Raw genomic sequence first — 17647 nt, 5'->3', positions numbered from 1 at the left:
AATAAAAATCCTTTCAATTAATTTTTTAATTTAAATAAATGGAAAACGGAATATTGATCCCAAATCGGTGCATTTCATTTAACATTTCTTTACTCTCTCTTGATTGATTTGCTAAAATAATTCCACAGATGATTCCATCACCAACCATTTTTGAAATGGAGAAAAAGCAACATAATAAATATGCCCACAAAATGTAGTAAATTCATATGTTAAGATCACAAAATTTGGATGTTGGTTTGTCGGTTTTCTTTTCCTTTCTTTCTTTCTCCCCCCCCCCACCACCACATGGGGTAAACAGTTTGAGACAGATCCTGTACCTTAATCTACAACATTTGAGGGCAGGCTGTGAAGTGTTCATACACAGAGGTTCACCGTAAAGCATCATTTACAATGATGTTCTGAACATCATTGCATGCTTACCAGAGTAGGCACAGTATTGATACATGCAAAAACACGAAACACACAAATACCACAAAACACAAAAATATAGAAAAAAATTTAAAGAAATGCAATGGTAGAATTTATCCTTTCAGAGATGTGTAAGTTAGGATGAAAAATGTTAAAAACACTTTGAAGTCAGTGGTATTTAATTAAGTAAAACCTGTAGACGTAGTCAAGATTAGAAGCATTGAGACCCCTCTATGCTTTCTTTACAACTTTCCAATAAATTTCAAACTATTCTAAAGTCGCAAGATAATTTAAATAAATATAATTATAATGCATCCACGAATGGCTAATATTTCTAATTTAGAATTTTGATCTGAAAAATCCACAAAAACCTGCTGGCTCTACATTCTATACTGAATAAACTGAGCGGTGAAAACAAGCTCCGAGTCACAGTGTCTCTTAATAATTTAGTCAGTTCTAACTACAAAGTCTAATGTTCAAGGTGATAAATCTCTCTGAAATACATCTTGAAACAAGCTTTTATCTTTCATAACCAACATTAATTCAGATTTTCAATTGATCTTATATCCTACTTATCAAATCAATTTGATGAAAACTACTTGCAATCATGAGCCAGGTCACTGGACACTGTGGACATGACTTTTGATGTAGCAATTTGCAAGGAACTAGGACCTAGCTATATTAAATATATGTGTATATTAAATGCACATAGCATATGAAGATCACATTATTATGTAAGGAAAAGCTTCTTACAAAAATGCTTAAAGTGGCAATATATTCTCCAATTCATGCAGTTCAAATTAAGTGCCAGAAAATCTTGTTACTTTACTAGAATATATTTTTATCAAGATTTTGAAGTGGAAATTGAACTGTGAAATATGCACTTAAATATGCATATAAATAAAATTATAAAAAGAAATAAAAATGACTTGTATAAGTTCCCTATTTTCATCTCTAAACATAGAGTGTGATGCATTCTTTGAAAAGCAAATACTTATAATATATTGATTTATTATAGCCAGCTTTATACCAGCACCGAGAGATACTTTCAGTCAAACAGTATTTTACCTTCATTTTCTAGGCTTCCCTTTTTCAAAGTAATACCCAACAGAATCTTAGAGTTCACAAACTATGCTCATATTCATAATTGCATTTAGAAGCCTTTCTGAGTGTCTATTATCTGCAAGACAATGAAGTCGTTATAATCCCTCTCCTCGGGTTTTCAACGCAGCGGGATAAACAGACCTATGAAGGACTGAATATAATACAACTTGATGAGCAGTTGAAAATTATTTATGAGCAATCTTATTGTATTTCAGTAGTAATTTCCTCTCCCTCACTTTAATGTGCCTAGTGAGTCTAAAAGAGCACAAAGCAGTTCATTAGACTTTAATGCCTTATGAAACTATCAGTGTGCAACTTAATAGCAAACCCCACACAGCTGTGTTCACTAGCTTCCCAGTATCATCACCATCTAAGTCTCTCCAATTTGTCTACAAATTGAGTCTCCACAGCACTACTAGCTTTATTTTGTCCAAAATTGACCAGTGTTTTTCCTTTGACACTGAAAGAATTTTGTTTTCATTTTAATCTGGATCAATTTTTTTATTAAAGATGGATTGATTAGAGTAGACTCTACAAAGCTAGCTTGCTTTGATTTTAATTTGAAGGAAATCATGCAAGCAATGCCTTCCTCCAGTGATGTATTTTAAAAACCCAGTGTCACTAAAAACCTAAACGATTTCCTTTACGTATTTCTCACCAACTCAAATACTAAGAAAAGTATTAAGTTTTAAAGAAAAAAAAAGGCAGAACAAAATTCAATTTACAAAAAAAGGGGGGAATATAAAACATAGAAGGTGGGCCAATCAGATTGCTTGACATGTCAAAACACACCTGTCACCCTTGTCCATCTCAGAATCTCTCAGTGGAAGGAAATGGGGTCTTGAAAGTTGTTCTCTGATCTTCAACGGAAAACATGGCATGCGTCTGCCTATAGACATGCACACATGTGCGTACATGTGCACGCAGACACACACACACTTGATAATTAATATTTTTCTCTTGTCTTTGTGACTGCACATGAACCTACTGGTATTTTAATTATCATCTGCCGTCTGTGGCCCAGCAGACAGCACAGCGCAAGCCACTCAGGCCACAGCCTGGCAGGGCTTCAGGTCCTGTGGAATGGGCCTGCCTCAGCTGTCATACGTAAGTTTAAATTAAGTTTCTATCATTCTATTTATCACTAAGATTTGGGAGTCAAAGGCTTGAGTGAAAACCTTCCAGATCAGAGAGGTTGAGTAGCGGCTAGCTGACCTTGCATTTTGGCTGTGGATACAGCAAGAGACACATCTCTTTCTTTGTGTCAGAACTAAAGGGAGCTCAAACTCTGGTCCCTGGCCTTTCCTTCCTGTGTGTCTTCTCTACCCAAATTACTGACTTCTCTATTGCTAATTTAGGTCAGCTAGCCTCTGGTTCAAGGTAAACTTTATTGCCAATCTGAAGTGTTACAGTGTGATCAAAATATCCCACAATAGATAATGACAAATTGATAATAACTGAAGAAAAACAAAGAGCAAAAACATTTTAAAAAAATACTCAAGAGAATTCTTAGTGGTTTTAAAGACAGAGAAATGGCTGTGAGTGTGCTGATTTGGTTAATCAAGGATAAAAAGTAATTTGAAATTTCACCACTGTGCTGTAGAACCAGCAGAAACAAATATGTGGTTTCTCTATTTTATTAGCTATCTGGGAAGTGCCTCTTAGAACCTGGTGAAGAAATCAATATTTTATATAATGAAGAGACAAATGAGTGCAATAGCTGTGTATTTGCAATTATGAACACCTTGGAAATTGACACTTGGATGAGATTAGGACAAAGTTTCCAAATTTATGATCAACTTATTACATAGAGTCTGAAATTCCACTTTTGTTTGTGATAATGGTCTGGATGGGGCTTAATTTTTTTAATGCTGTGTTTTGCATCTGTGACCAGTAGGTAATAATAACCTCTTATCTAACGCAAACTTCATTTTTTTCTGAAGCCAAATACTTCAAAACCTATCTTTCTATTTTAAATAATTTACCATGAACTGTTTCATAGAATTATCGGTGAATTCATGAAATCCTAGGATTTTTTTGGATGAATGTTGGTGACTGTTGAGTCATTATCCTTATTTGTTAGTGATCTATTCAGATTATCTGGTTCTTCTTGATTCAGTTTGGGTACAGACTCACTTACTTGAGATTATCTAATTCTCTCACATTGTGTGAGAATCCCTCAGGATCCCTCCTACTTCAGAGTATCAGGTATACTGCCTTCTCCTTCAGTTCTATTCCATTTATATGGATCTTCTCTGGGCACTTTCAGTCCCACAGAAGGCCTATGACTGTTGTCTGTCTTTTAAAAGACAATTCTCAGTTTCACTAGCTTGTGCCATTCCTCACGTACTCCCCACTCCACCTGCTTTTGCTCTGAGATTCCACTACAAGACCAGGAAGCCTATAGAGCAACATTCCTGCTTAACAATGATTTAAAATTCTCAACAAAATGCTACCAATTCAATGAAACAGCTTACTCAAAGAAATATATACCATGACTGAGTGAGATAGAGTATGTGTGAGGTGCAAAGATGGTTCAACCCATTCAGAGAAATGATATATTAACACACTGACATTGAGACGTATGCCTCATAACACAATTTCAAAACATGCAAAAATCATTGAGCTAAATGCAATATCCTTATATAATTAAAACTTCTCAAAATTGCAGAAAAAGGAATGTACCTCAACTAATGATAAACTTATTGGGACAATATTTTTTAAATTTATTTATTTCCTTTTTTAAAAGAAAGCAAACTATCTTCTTTCATTTTACATGCCAATCCCAGTTCCTTCTTCTCCCCTCCTCCTCCCCCTCACCTATCCCCCTACCAATCCTTAGAGAGGATAAGGCACATTGCTTTGGGGGGGGCAACATTTTTTAACCATAAATTGAAATAAGGTATGGATGCTCTCAACACATCTCCAATTAAAACTACACAGAAATGCTGCTGCACAGGCCACTTAGGCAAGAGAAAGAAATAAAAGGCACCAAAATCATAAATAAAGAACTAAAATCATTTGTGTTTATAGGTAAGATATTAAATATACATATTATATATAAAGTTGAATGTATATTATATATATAACTAAGTATGTCATAAAATAATCAACATACTATTAGGATTAATAAACTTGATATTGTGGGATAATACAAAATTCAACATACAAAGTTCATTTGCATTTTGTGCAGTAACAATAAACTATGAGGAAAAAAATAGAGGAACAGAGCTCTCTTTATACTACCTGGAAAATGTACTTACAAATCATTATAAACACGGACATAAAATACCTGTACACGAATCTATAAAATAGTGATAAGAATAATTGAAGAAGACACAAGATAATGAAAAGATAAGTATGTTTATGGACAGTAAGAACTATTGGTTGTATTGCCCAAAGTTATCATACAATTGAATTTAATGTCTATACAAATTTGTATAGCACCTTTTCAGAAATAGAAAAGCCCATCTTACAAAGCACATGAAACCACAAGTAACCTTAAATAAAAAAAAAGATGCTTTCCCTCAGGGCCTTTGTTTATTGTATTTCATAGCATACATTCATTGTACAAAATGTTTGGTTTTGTTAAATCTATGTACATGAATATCTCCTACACTTTGCTTAGAATCAGCATCAATTATTCTGTCTCCTGTCCCTCTCTTCCACTACTACTGGTCCCCTTCTTTCTCCCAAATATTTACCTATTCTATTCTTGGGTCATAATCAAGTATATACATAAAGATACGAGACAGAGAGAGATCCCACAAGTGAAACAATATTGGTCTTTTTTTAATATTATAGAATTGATAGTCTGTCAAGCTGAAAACAAGAATCAGGAAATTTTAAAGAAGTGATATTAACTAGTTCACATGGTTTTGTTCTATAAACACATTAAGGACAATTGTTTAAATGATCTCCATTAACTGGCAAAACTAAGCATATTTCTAAGTGAATGAAGTGTATGAGTGATGATGAAAATGGTTAATATTCAAGGGTTTTAAGTCAGAATGAGTGCCTTCACAAGCAAGTAGAATGACAACAATAGTATGTATTAATTAAACATTGTTTGTTTTATATCAGACAAAAAAAGAGTAAAAGCAAAACTCCAAATTCAGCTTATCAGTCGAAATTTCACGAAACAAGTCCTGAGAACATAACTATTGCTATGGTTGCATTTACTGGTTAGTAAGTGACTCTTGAATTGTTGCTATGCCATAGTCTTTATAACATATTATCACCATCCCTTTTGTTAAGAAGTGATCTATGAGATAATAATGCCTATTAAAATTAACTAGATATATAATTAGTGTGTTAGTTTGAATAAGAATGGTCCATAAAAGCTAATATACGTTTAACATCTGGTTCCTGTTTGGTAAGATTGTTTGGGAAGGATTAAGAGGTTTGTCACTGGGGGTAGACTTTGAGACTTTAAAACTCCATGCCATTCCATACCCACCTCTCTCTTTCACTGTCTGTGCTTTCAACTTGTAGGTCAGGATATGAGCTCCAAGTTACTACTCCACCTTCACACCTGCCAGTTACCACAATCCCCATCATAATGGTCATGGACTCACTCTGTGAGACTCTAAGCAAGCCCCCAATAAACTATTTCTCCTATCAGATACCTTTGTTCCAGTGTCCCTTCACAGCAATAGGAAAGTAACTAAGACAATTAATTTTGGAGGAAGTATTTATATATACATCACTACTTGCTGAAAGTCCAAATGAGCAGCAAGCCATGGTAAATAAAGTGGGGAAAATAAGTGAAAATCTTGGTATGAAAGTTAACATCGAGGAGACTGAGATACAACACACGGGAATGGCGCACAGGGATTTTAACATTGTAATAAAGAATCAGAAACTCAAGCAGTCAACTTTATCTATCTGGGAGGAAACCTCAGTTCAAAGGAGGGAACTATTTCAGATGTCAAGATGCATGTAGGGATAGTGAGGGCTGCATTCCAGGCACTAGGAAAGGTTTGGTCAAAAAGAGACATAAAGACAGCAATAAAATTACAAGTCTATGAGACACTTGTCTTGAGCTGCCCTCTTTACCACTAGGATACCTGGACAATGAAACGCTCCTCAGAACAGCTCCTGAATGTGTTTGAGAGAGTATGGCTCAGAAGGATTCTAGGCATCACACGAAGAGACAGTCTGTGCAAGGGTGACATTAAAACACATCTCATCCACAAAAGGAAGTAATCTACAAGAAATGGCAATGGTGCTTGAGATACTTTGACCATGTTATGAGAAAGAATGACGACAGATACCCCAAAGATATTACTGCTTGGAGGAGTGCATGGGATAAGGCAAAGAGTAAGGGCACAAAAAATGCTGGATAGACAGCATCAAGGAAGACTGTGGAACCTTGGGTATAATGATAACACAAGCATTTAGCCCTGCCCAGGATAGAAACAACTGGAGAACCGCCATAAACAGACTTTCCATGAATGCTTAAGCATTCCCAGGCAAACATGATGATGATAATTCATATATAAATTCTTAATGGAGGGAAAGGAGGAATCAGAAAAAAAATCAAAAATGATGAAGAAAGTTCAAATAATTTCAGTTTTAATTCAGAGCAAGTGTGGCAGATATCTTGATGTATTCACATCTTATTACTTCTTAGCAAACTTCCACAATAATATTAAAAGGCTTATGCCTTATTTCATAATTCATGACTGAAGAGTCTAAGTCTTATAGAGGTTAATTCAGGCTTTAAATGATGCAAATAGGTTTCTTTCCTCTAGAGCCCAATTGATCAGCAAAGAAACACCTCAAACTCCAAATGCATTTACATCAGAAAAAAATTCAATTTTATTGGAACTTCCTTATATTTTTCAGAAAGGGAACATGGAAGCAGCAGGTAGACTTGGCTCTAGAGCTGTAGCTAAGAACTTATATCCTGATTTCTCTAGAATCTCTCATTCTAGAGAAAGTGCACATAGATAAACAAACCAAGGAGGCAGAGAAGTTCATTCAAGGATAGGTTTGTTAAAGACAAAGAATCGTCAAGTTCATGGTATGTAGCTATTATATAGAGCTGTGAAGTTGTATGCTATGATGGCTTATCAAGTCTGCATATAGTTACTGGTGATGTAAATATAACTCTTGCCAGTATATGAGAAAGAAGAGAGTAGTCGTTGCTGTTCTCATGTGAACTCATATAAATATTTAATGAGATGTAGAAGGAGGAATATGAAAATGGACCCTAGAAATTATCTGCCTGACTCTACTTAAGTTGCCTCAGAGATCTCTTCAGTCACCACCACAGCTAACCAGTCAGCTACAGACTTGGAAACTTCAGCTCACAGCTCATTTGCATATATCATTGTTGGTGCTAAACCCATCTTAAAGTCACAATTTGTGTTTTCTGTTTGGAACATTTATTCAGTTTTTGCTCAAATCTATATCTCCCAAGTTGCAATTCCTAAGACCTCAAATAAAGTTATTTGATTACTTACTGATCAACTGTTACTGAAAGACAGGAGAACCAAGAAATTCTAGGACTATTTTACTGAGGCTTTTTTTTCAAAGCTGCTGATTGGGCAAGTGGGTGCATTCAGGAGAGTATGATGACCAAGTCATAATAGAAACATGAATAATAATTTCATTTTTCTTTATCTCATGATTCCATCATCCTCCTGAGCAAGTCACATGATCTCTGTACTGTACACTCAGGCAATAGATATTAAACATCAGGACCAATAAATTTAACAAACCAGAAAACAAATTAACTAAGCTAGAGCATGAGCTTTCAGTGTAATATATTATGTGATGATAGGAGGTTGAAAGGATTTGATTTACAGTTAGGAAGTTGAATGTGTGGTCAAACAGCTTAGTTGGCATTTTACTAAACTACAGCAGATCAAAGTTATTTAACATCTGCAAACCTCTTTGTTCTCATTACTTGGGAATATTCAATATTCTAGCTCGTCAAGCCTCATTTTGCAGCACATCTCACATTCTAGAGAGAGTGCACTTAGATAAGCATGCCAAGGAGGCAGAGAAGTTCACTCATAAACAGGTTTGCTCAGGGTGACAGTGAATTGCCAAGTTCATGGCCTCCAGATAAAATAGAGACTTACAAATTCATGTGCTGTGATGTGAATTCAGTTTGAGACTGCACATATGATTGGTGGTGCAAATACATCTCTTTCCAGTGTGTAATAAAAGCAGGTAGTCATTGCTAATCCTATCCCACCTTAAGAGAAGATGTGAGACTACTAAGAGGAGAGGCAAGCAGTCTGCTAAGAGTAGGCAGGGAACCATGGCAGTGGAGACTCACAGAGATCACCAAGAGGAGTCTCAAGGGATAGCCTAACTTAGGAAAGTAAATTGAAGATTCTGAGATCAGAGATAGTATTACAAAGAAGACTCTAAAATGATTTGGGTAGTGATTCCTGTGGGACAGTGACAGAGTCACAAGTAGTAAGTTCAAAGTTGTCATCTATCAGTGGGACTCTAACCAAGATAAATGGCAACCAGCTCCCTGAGACCATATGGGGCCAACCATTTTAGCTAACTCTACACAATACCCTCGAAGTTTCCTATTGCAGAGTAATTCAAAGTGAAGCTATCACCTCTTCCTTGAGTGTTCCACTGTGTAAGAAAGGATCTGCATTGAAAATGTTATTCTTCAGATAAATGTATTCCTCATAAAAACTAAAAATGATCAAATTTATACAATAAGGTACATAGATTCCAAATAGTTCAGTGGGGATTAGATCAATGAGCTCCTGAATTCACACTCCCAGTACCCCCCATAAAGGCCCACTTTGTGCTTTTGGCTGATGGAGACCTTTTAAGACCTCTTTGTTTAGCATCTAGGTGAAAGCAGTTTTCAACTCTATAAGACCTTGACTATGTAGAACAAGGCGCTTTCAAAGAGACATCTAGCATAGGAAGTCTCCATTTCCTTTTCGCTTGTTATCTCATAGTTTGGTAATCCCCTCCCACAGGAGTATAGAACACAGCCAGTATTTATACCTGAGCACAGAACCACATCTCAGAGGACATCATTATAAGTTTACTGACTTACTTCTGTCTGATTCAAAGGTACAAGTAAGTTGCCTAGGGGTAAGATCCCATGTGCCTGTTAACAGTCTAAAGTCAAGCTTGTTAAAGTGAACATGAAACTTTAACATTACTTTTTCCTCCACAAGTTTTCTAGAGGAGATCTAGATAATGAGTTTCCTAAGAGTTTGAGTCAGTCCTTCTTATGTTCCAGCAAATGGGAGGAAACTATATGAGGATAGCATGTGAGAAAGCAAATCATTCTAGATATATTTCCAGAAGGTCATTCAGATTTGACATAGTAAATGAGACATACCCCAATAAAAACAGACAAGAAGACAGGCATGAAAGGTTAGAGACTCAATAAGACAATTTAGAAAAATTAAAGTTTTAAATTTCTATTTTTGTTTCAAAATATTTAGTTGTCAAATAAATTTAGAGTATATTTGATATTATACTTCATTATATCTAAACATGCAACAAATGCCACAATTAAATCAACTAACATATAATACCACTCAAGGTATACATTGGATAGCTAGTCATCTGAGTCATCACATAATAGAAAGTTTGTACACTTTGATCAAAATGTCCTCAGTTCCCCTCCCTCAACCCTGACAATCACCATGCCATTATTTGTTTGTGTACATTGGATAGAAAGAGTACATATTAAGCAGAAATTCAATTCACAGAGTCATATTGCTCTTCCCAAGGTTTAAAATGCTTGCTGCACAAAATTGGCTTAAATTTAGTATACTTATCAAAATAAATGAGGCTTTTCCTTTTTGTTTATTTAATTTATTTGTTTTACATCCCAACATCAGCCTCTCCTTCCTCCTCTGCCCTGCCCCTCCTCAATCCACCTCTCTTACATATTCACTCAGAAAGGGGCAGGCCTCCCATGGGCATCAGCAAAGCATAGCATATAAAGCTGCCCTAAGACCAAGTACCTCCCACTGTATTCAGGTTGGCCAAGGCAATCCACCAGAGGAATGGGTTCCCAAAAGCCGGTCAAAACACCAGGGACAGTCCTGCTCCCATTGCCACGAGTCCTATGAATAGAACAAGCTAAACAGCTGTCCTATACGTGCCAAAGGCTTGGTTGTAGGTTCAGACTCTGAGTTTTCATGAGCTAGGCTAGCACGTGCTGTGGGTTTTCCTGTGAGGTCCCTGAGCTCTCTGGCTCCTACAATCCTTCCTCTCTCTCCTCAGCAGGACTCCCTGAGCTAGGTGCAATATTTGGCAATAGGTCTCTGAACTGCTAAACTGTCTCCTTCAGTCACTGGATGAAGGACAGATGGGCCTTTTTTTAATGTAGATAGCATTATCTTATGCAACATTTAAAAATTTATATAGTCAGACCCAATGTGATTCATAATTTTATCTCAGAAGCAATCTTTATTTCCCCAACTCTTCAAGGAGTGCCTTCAATATTTTGGTGGCAGTGATTCATTTTGATTCTCATTTTTCTATCGATATTTTTCTGGGCAGAGGCTTCATATTGAAGTAGAATAAAGAACACGTGTGTTTTATTGACCCAAACTAACTGAACATTATCATATGTGGCACCAACTTTAGACAAACAATGCTTGGGCTCACTGGTTCATTTGCAGACATAGCAATACAGTCTGTTATGAAATTGCTATCAAATGTTAACAAGCATGACAAACATTTTCAAACTTTATCATAGAACAGATAATTATAATATTCATTTTAGGATTTCAGTGGCTTAGAAGAGTCTGCTAAACTATGAGCTCAGAACTGGAAAATACATTATGTGTATCCAACTACAAGTTTATTTTCTTCTTAAAAGATGCATATTTATAGTCTTAATAGATTCAGAAGAACAGCAAGCAACAAGCACTGTGCGTCATATCCACCTCCTCATTAGTTCCTCGAAAGACATCAATCAGAAATTCCACCTTTCACTAATCAATATGAAGACTTAAGCTCAGAAATGCACAGTGACCTCTGTGAAACTGGAGAGGTAGTGTTTGACAAAGATGTCACAATCAACTACCAAGTCCATCTTCTGAACTGCTTTACTCTTCTTTCTTCCTCTCAAGTGAAGGAGATATTTTTCTAAACCTGTGGCTAGAAGAAGGATACACAGTGTGGTCCTCTAGTACCTCTCCCTCCTAAGATGGTATCTTCATCAATAAGGCTTGTTGCTGTATTTAAAAAATATGGATAATAGTTAAAGGAAGAGAAGAACTCTTGGCTAGAGCAGGAAAGACTAAGACACCACAGTCTGTACCTGAAAGGCTGTTTTGAGGAGATAGCATGCTTAAAGATGATACAATAATTCAGTTGGGATTTCATTTTTAGCAACATTTTTAGCAAGAAAAAAAACCAAAATTTTGAAGAAAATTTAACTTCTTTGAGAATGTTAGACATAGCGATTCCATCCCCAATGGGTTCTGAAGTCACTTAATGTATTTAGACACTCAATTAATTCTCTGAGAAATTCAATTCTTGGAAGATATTATTTAAGTCATGATCTTTGCATCTTTGGTCTGGGCAGAAGCCAAGCAGTTTGTCGCTATGAAATCCCATGTTTTTTTACTTACAACCTCAGGGACTAAAGTAGTTTGTGTAAATAAAAGTTAAGTTCGCCTCCATACCGAACCAAGTCTCCCCTGAGTAAATGACATCTACGTCTGCCTAATGAATCATGGGAAACTAGTGTCGCATCATGGATCTTCATGGCTACAATGCTTCAAGCTCCTGATATCCTCTTAAGAAAACTTGGTTGTCAAAAGTCTCCTAGTTGTGGTTATTTTTTCTCACGCTTCTTCATAGGAAAGAAGAGTCAACATCTTTCAAATTGAGAATTTTCCGGTTTCATCTGAAAAGTGAAGTTCAAGTTGTTGGAAATTTTCCCCCTTACTGATTAGCATGGAATGTGCAGATGATTGAGAACCCATGAGAGGAGAAGAAGAAGGGCAAACAGTTCATTAGAGTTATTTCAAAAGAAATCTTATCAACAATTGAAAGATCTTTAGTTGAGGTGGTTGTTACTTTCTGCGTGTTGTTTTTTTTTTAAATATGAATACAAAACCCTAGGCATCACCTAGCCAATCCAGTTATTTTAGTTTTTAAGCTCCAAACTGTTCCAATTCTTTTTAGAGATCATGTTATTGTATAACAGAGGGAGAGGAGATGGCTTACAATGCCACTGAGCCTCAATACGCAATGATAGGATGATTGTATTCAAAAATCTGCCACGTGCTGTCAATTACTCTTTGTGAAGTAAAACAGTATGCCTTACCCTTGGTGTACTAAGAATTAGAGTTTCTAAAATCCATCAATTGTGACTGAACTTGTCCATTTAACGTTTCACAATAGCAACTGTGTTGCTTGGTCCATTTAAAAGGCTAGAAAAGATTAAAGGGTTCATTGAGGGTGCAGACATCACAAGTTTTTAAAACAAAAATCTTAGGTCTCCAAATAGCTCTGAACTTCAAGGAGCTAAACACTAGAACTTCAAGGTGCAACATTAAACAACAATAAAGCAACCTGTAGAGAATTGAAAAGTTATGAGAAAGAGAGGTGGACTGTTCGCCAAAATTGTAAGTCCCATTTTGTTTACACCTACTAAAACCAGAAATCAGTAGTGTAATCCCAGATCCCATGAAAGACCATGATGTAGAGGAAGTGATGAGAAGACTATTAGGATTTGGGTTGGCTCAGAGCATCTTACAGATGTTAGCTTCATCTTCTACTGACAACTCTTTATTATCCAACCATGGTCTGTGGTCTGTTTTGAGAGTATGCAATTTAGTGGAAAAAAAAACTAAAAATCTTGAGTTTAGTCTAACTCCTAAAAACAGTGAAGACTGAAGAGGTTAAGGTTCAAGGTTATATATGTTGTTTCCAATACAAAACATAGTAAGTTCCTGTTGATAACGGGAAAAGGGCTGAACCTCAAGTGCACTCTCCGAACACCTGAAATAGTCCTTGCTCTATTTAAATTGTTTTGCATTTCTGTCTTTGTGTTAATTGTGATTATAATTATAAGCAACTCTTGCCATGTTTTCTTCCCTGATTACATTTTCCCTTTATGTGTATTTATCTCCAAATTTAGATAATTGAGAAAGGCAGAAAAGGTGCTCCAAGCTAACGATTAACATTCTGTGTTTCTTCTTTTTTGTTAATTGTTTTTATTGAGTTATATATTTTCTCCACTCCCTGTCCTTTCCCTCTTTTCTCTTCTTCCCTCTCCCATGACACCCACACTCCCAATTTACACAGGAGATTTTGTCTTTTTCACCTTCCTATGTAAATCCATGTATGTCTCATTTAGTTTCTTCTTTGTGCCCTAGTATCTCTAGGGTTGTGACCTGTAGGCTGGTTTTTCTTTGTTTTACATCTAAAAGCCACATATGAATGAATACATTTTATATTTGTCTTTCTGGGTCTGGATTACCTCACTCAATATGTTTTTTCTAGATCCATTCATTTGCCTGCAAATTTTTCAAGATGTCATTATTTTTTACTGCTGTGTAGTACTCCATTGTTTAAATGAACCACATTTTTTTCATCCATTCTTCAGTAGAGGGGCATTTAAGTTGTTTCCATATTCTTTCTACTAGAAATAATGCTGTTATGAACATAACTGAACATATATCTTTGTGGTATGATTGAGCATCTTTTGGATATATACCCAACAATGGTATTGCTGGGTCTTGAGGTAGGTTGTTTCCTAATTTTTTGAGAAATTGCCATACTGATTTCCAAAATGGCTGTACAAGACATGGAGGAGTGTTCCCTTTACCCTATGTCCTCTCCAGCATAAGCTGTCATCAGTGTTTTTTATCTTGGCCATTCTTGCAAGTGAAAGATTGAATCTTAAAAGTTATTTGATTTGCATTTCTCTAATGATTAAGGATGTTGAGCATTCCCTTAAGTGTCTTTCAATCCTTTGAGATTTGTCTGTTGAGAGTTCTCTGTTTAGGTCTGTACCCTAAAAAGAAAATGAAAAATTCCCCCAAAAGTGGAGGAAAAGAAAAACAAAAAATTGGAAGAAATCAACAAATCACTTAAAACCAAGAAAAAACAATCAAACAGATGACAAAATGAATCAAGACTTGAAAACTAAAATAGAGACAATAAAGAAAACACAAATGAGGGAATTCTAGAAATAGAAATTATAGGTAAATGATCAGAAACCACAAATCGAAGCATAAACAGCAGAATACATGAGATGGAAGAAAGAATCCCAGGCATTGAAGATACAATAGAGGAAATAGATCAATTTATCAAAGAAAATGTTAAATCTAACAAACACTTAACACAAAATATCCAAGAGATAAGGGATACCATGAAAACACCAAACCTAAGAATAATAGGGATAGAAGAAGGAGAAGAAGACTGTAAATTTCTTCTAACCTGTCTAGTCTGTTTAAGATGTTTTGGTTGTAGTTTCCAAGTAATACTATATAAAGTCCTTTTAAGTCAGCTTCCATTCAAACACATAAGCGTAATTTATATCACCCTTGAGTTAACACAAATTTTAAAAATTTATCAAAATATCTGTAGAATAGTCATAAGATGAGTGGCTTATTGTTACAAAAGTAGAAAACACTATTTTAAAAGAAAAATATCAATGATAGGAAAGATCTGGTAAAAATAGAATAACACCTAGAACTATAAATCTCATAGAAACTTATTTATTAGGAAATACCCACAGTCTTACCAATTTTCACTCCTGCTCCAAAATGGATCCTGGAAATCCATGTTATAGAAATAAAATTTTAATGTTAAAGAATATCCTGAATGATGATATTTAACTGAGTATTAAAAGATTCTTTAAATTTATACCCACATTTCAAGGAATGATATACTATCATTACATTACAATGTAAATTCATTTCTCCATGCTGTTAATTATTTCTTTCCCCTCCCATTTGAGGGGAAAGGATTGGTACTTTCTTTTATAAATATTTTCTAAGAGATTTTTGTTGCAGTAATCATCTGAGGACTGTTAAGATACTATATGTCTGCCATTCTTATTATCTGAGACTAAATTTCAAATTGGAATCAATGTTTACATGTTGCTGGAAAGGAAAGGGCTTTATGCAAAAATCTCCAAAACATTACTTCTTCTAAGCCTGTATCTGAATTGCAAGGCTGATTCAAAGAGGATTATAACCGCACCACCATCTTCTGATAAGAAGATAGTAAAATTTCAGTCTTTATTCTGAAAGAAGTGTACTGGTCTACCTCACACTTCCTACACTCTGCAATGTATACCTTCAGGTCTCAGACTACAGGGGATTAGTGACCTTATTTCTGAAGCCAACGAAACCACAAACATACCTTCATGCTGATTAAATTTCCTGACCACCAGAAACTAGATTTTTTCATAGAAAACAGCATAGCCTGATAGTGAAAAATTATCTCAGGAAAGGTGACATTAATTCTTATACTAGAAACACAGTGAACATTTGAAAACACTGAGTAGAAATGCACACATTCGGTCTGCCCACCCTCCTTTTATACATAGATAACTTAAGGCTAAGTATACTGTCATAAAAATGGTGGGACTTTTAAGGATATAATTTTATTTTTAATTATGTGTAGTGTATATGTATGTGTGCTTGTGTGTCTGTGCATGTGTGCATGCCCACACACATGAGTAGAGAGCCTACAGAATTAGGTTCTGGAACAGGAGTCCCCACTTCAGTGCCCAGCATCTGTAACAGGCAGCTCACAATTGTCTATAGTTTTAGCTCCAAGCAAACTGAAGATGTCTTCTAGTCTCCACATGTATTCACACTCACATTCACACACTCAAACACACACACACACACACTTGAAAGTCAAATAACACAAAATACCATAGATCTTTTTTATTTAAGTCTTACTTATGTTTTTCCATATCATTCATTGTGCAGTCTACAATCCAGTTAGCTCACATACAACTGAAGCACCCATAGCATTCTCTGACTGTATCATACAGAAATGGCAGGAAGGTCTTGCTCCTTGTGAGTACTCTGTAGATAAGCAGAAAACAGCAGCACCAAGAAACTCATTAACAAATGAAGATGGCAAAACCCACCTCATATGTCCTGAATCTGCTACAAAGACTCCCCAAGTAACATGGAAACATCACACTCGAAGGGAAGGCCTCTTACTCAGGTTCAGAGTTAGAAATGAAGAGACTTATAAGGAAAACTCCAACCCTGAGTCCCTCTCCACAGCCAACGTGGATAATTTTTGTTTGTCCTCTCTCTTAGTTACTGCTCTATTGCTGTGAAAAGACACCATGACCAAGACAACTCTTATGAAAGAAAGCATTTAATTGGGGGATGGCTTATAGTTTCAGGGGGCTAGTGCATTATCATCAAGGCTGGAAGTGTGTTGGAGAAAGGCAGGAATGGTGCATGGGACGGAGCTAAGAGCTATACATCCTGATCCACAGGGATGCAGAGAAAGTGAGACTGACCCTAACCCTGGTCTGGGCCTTTAAAACATCAATGCTCACCTCTTTTGACACATCTTCATCAACAAGGCCTCACCTACTCCAACAAGACCATACCCAATCCTTCCCAACTGTCCACCAATGGAGAAGAGTTCAAATTCCCATTCTCCTTCAAACCAACACATCTGATTGAGGTGCTAGAGATAGAAGGTTGTATGTGTTAGCAGGGTTTCTACCACCAAATTAATCCTGCAGTCTGATTTGCATAGTTTTGAAAGAGAAGTAGGATATAAGTTCAAAACTAGGACTTAAATGCCAGAAAATGAAGGTTTTTTTTTAAAAAATTCACTCTATTATTATGATATTTACATACTTTTTTTCTTATGTTTACTTCCCCAGAGAATTTTAATGATGAAAATATATGTGAACATCTGCAAATTATAAAACCCTAAATGAGTGTTGCTATTAATGACTGACATTGCCATCCAGCAACATCAAGTAAATAAATCTTTATTGAACAGATTAACACAGTCTCCCTTTAAACCTTTGGCTTCAGAGTGGGTTGTATGGAATACAATCTGAAATAACAGATGCTCATTAGAAATGCTAATGATTCTCCCCTGCCTTAGGCCCAGTGCATCACCATCTCAGGAAATGGAATACATATGCACACCTCACTCACAAGCT

This window comes from Myodes glareolus, chromosome 16 (assembly GCF_982192425.1).
Source record: "Myodes glareolus chromosome 16, mMyoGla1.1, whole genome shotgun sequence".
In the NCBI taxonomy this organism is placed as follows: domain Eukaryota; kingdom Metazoa; phylum Chordata; class Mammalia; order Rodentia; family Cricetidae; genus Myodes; species Myodes glareolus.
The sequence above is the reverse complement of the archived record's forward strand: the minus strand, read 5'-3'. Positions refer to the sequence as shown.